Genomic DNA, 2,005 nt, shown 5'->3' with positions numbered 1-2,005 from the left:
TTTCACTGGCCCTCTACTTTACAAAGCATGATATCCTTCTCCTTGGACTTTCTCTCTTTTTTTTTTTTTTTTAGAGAGAGTATGGCCCTATTGACACCCTGCATTTAGACTTCAAGTTTCCAGAACTGTGAAAGAATAAATTTATTTACTTACTTTGGAATATATAGTTTTCTTTTTTTTTAATTGTGATTTGGGTGAAAATTTACAGGGCAAATTCACTTTCCATACAGCAGTTCACATACACTTTGTCTCATGACATTGACTACAATTTACCCCAATACAACAGCTCCTCTCCTACTTCCTCCCAATAGTTGCCTCTTCCTGTGTCTATCCCTCCATGCACTCCTACCCTGAGCTGTCTCCCTGTGCATAAACAGCCCTTCTATTCTCCCATGATTGTTCTCTCCAAGGAGTTTATCTACCTCAGGTAAATGTTCAACTCATATGCCTGTCTTTTGTTTGGCTGGAAGCCACAGGTGTGGGTTCAATTGCAGACCTGAAGGGCAGCTAGAGGCCATAGTCTCAGTGGTTCCACCAGGCTCATCAGACCAGCAAACTTGGTCTCCCCTGATTTTTTTTTTTCCAAATGATTTTGAGTTTTGTTCCACATTGTTCTCCCTCTCTATCCAGTACCTCCTACATAGATCCCCCTCCAAGTGGTTGACAGTGGTAGCCGGGCACTATCTAGTCTGGTCTCATAGTCATATAGTCTGTGGATTGCATGGTGTACTAGTTGCTAGGACTAATTCTTTCCATGAATCTTTGGTTTTGAAGTTTTCTATAAATCTTAGAGATAAGTCCTTTCCAGATATGTAATTATTGGAAAATATGAATTTGTTTCTGTCATTTTTGTTATGTGCTTTTCGTGGTGTCAATTTTCATATAATTTTCTATGCTGAGCTTGTTTTGTTTATGAATCGTGTTATCACTTCCTTCATTGCTATTGTTTTATTATTTGCTAAGTATTTGTGCTGGTCCTCTTATTTTGATGTGAAAGTTTATCATTTTTCTTCGAGGTTACCCTGTGATTTATAGTTTTCTTCCCAAATTTAGAACAGTCCGTTCTATCTTGTGGTTGTCTCGACTTCTCTATCATCTAGAAGTTCTGTAATGACAGTTTTTTTTCCCCTCTTTTTGGTTTGTAGTTGTCCTCATTTGTCAATTGATGTCTCTGGTTCCCTGTTCACAATCTTGTAGGCTTATTTACTTTTGATACTTCCATAGCTTGGGTGGTTTTTGGGTTATGTCATCATGTGTGTTAATGGTCATTTGTTGTTGGCTGTTACTGCTTCTCTGTCCAAAGGGCTCCCTGTAGCATCTCTTGTAAGGTTGGTCTGTTTTTATCAAATTCCCTTAATTTCTGCTTATCTGGAAATGTCCTAATTTCACCATCATATTTGAGGGACAATTTTGGAATTATGGGTACATAATTCTTGGTTGGAAATTTTTGTCTTTCAGGGTTTTATATATACCATCCCATTCTCTTCTCACCTGCATGGTTTTGGGCAAGATATCTGAGCTTAGTCTTATTGGTTGCCCCCTGTAGGTAACTTTTTGTTTTTCCCATGATTCTTTCTTTGTCTTTGGTTTTGGTGAATTTGATGATGATATATATCTGGATGATTTTCTTTTGGGGTCTATCTTGTTTGGGGTTTGTTGGACTTCCTGAATGGATATATTCTCATCTTTCATCATACTAGGAAAACTCTCTTCCAACAAATCTTTGACAATTTCCTCTGTGGTTTTGTCTCTTCCTGTTCTGGAATTCCGATTATATGTAGGTTATTCCTTTTGATGGTATCCCATGTGAATCTTAGGCTTTCTTCATTTTGTTTTGATTTTTTTTTTATTTATCCCTTTCCAAAGAAGTGGTCAGCTATTTGTCTTCAATCTCACTAATTATGTCTTCCATTGACTCAATTCTGCCCCTTTGCCCATTCAATGTGTTATCTATTTCTGAAAATTTAGTATTAATCTTCTGGATTTCTGTGTGTAGATTTTGTAT

The sequence above is a fragment of the Orycteropus afer genome, unplaced genomic scaffold (genome assembly GCF_000298275.1).
Source record: "Orycteropus afer afer isolate SDZICR_OR568_19922 unplaced genomic scaffold, OryAfe1.0 scaffold00297, whole genome shotgun sequence".
Classification (NCBI taxonomy): Eukaryota; Metazoa; Chordata; class Mammalia; order Tubulidentata; family Orycteropodidae; genus Orycteropus; species Orycteropus afer.
The sequence above is the reverse complement of the archived record's forward strand: the minus strand, read 5'-3'. Positions refer to the sequence as shown.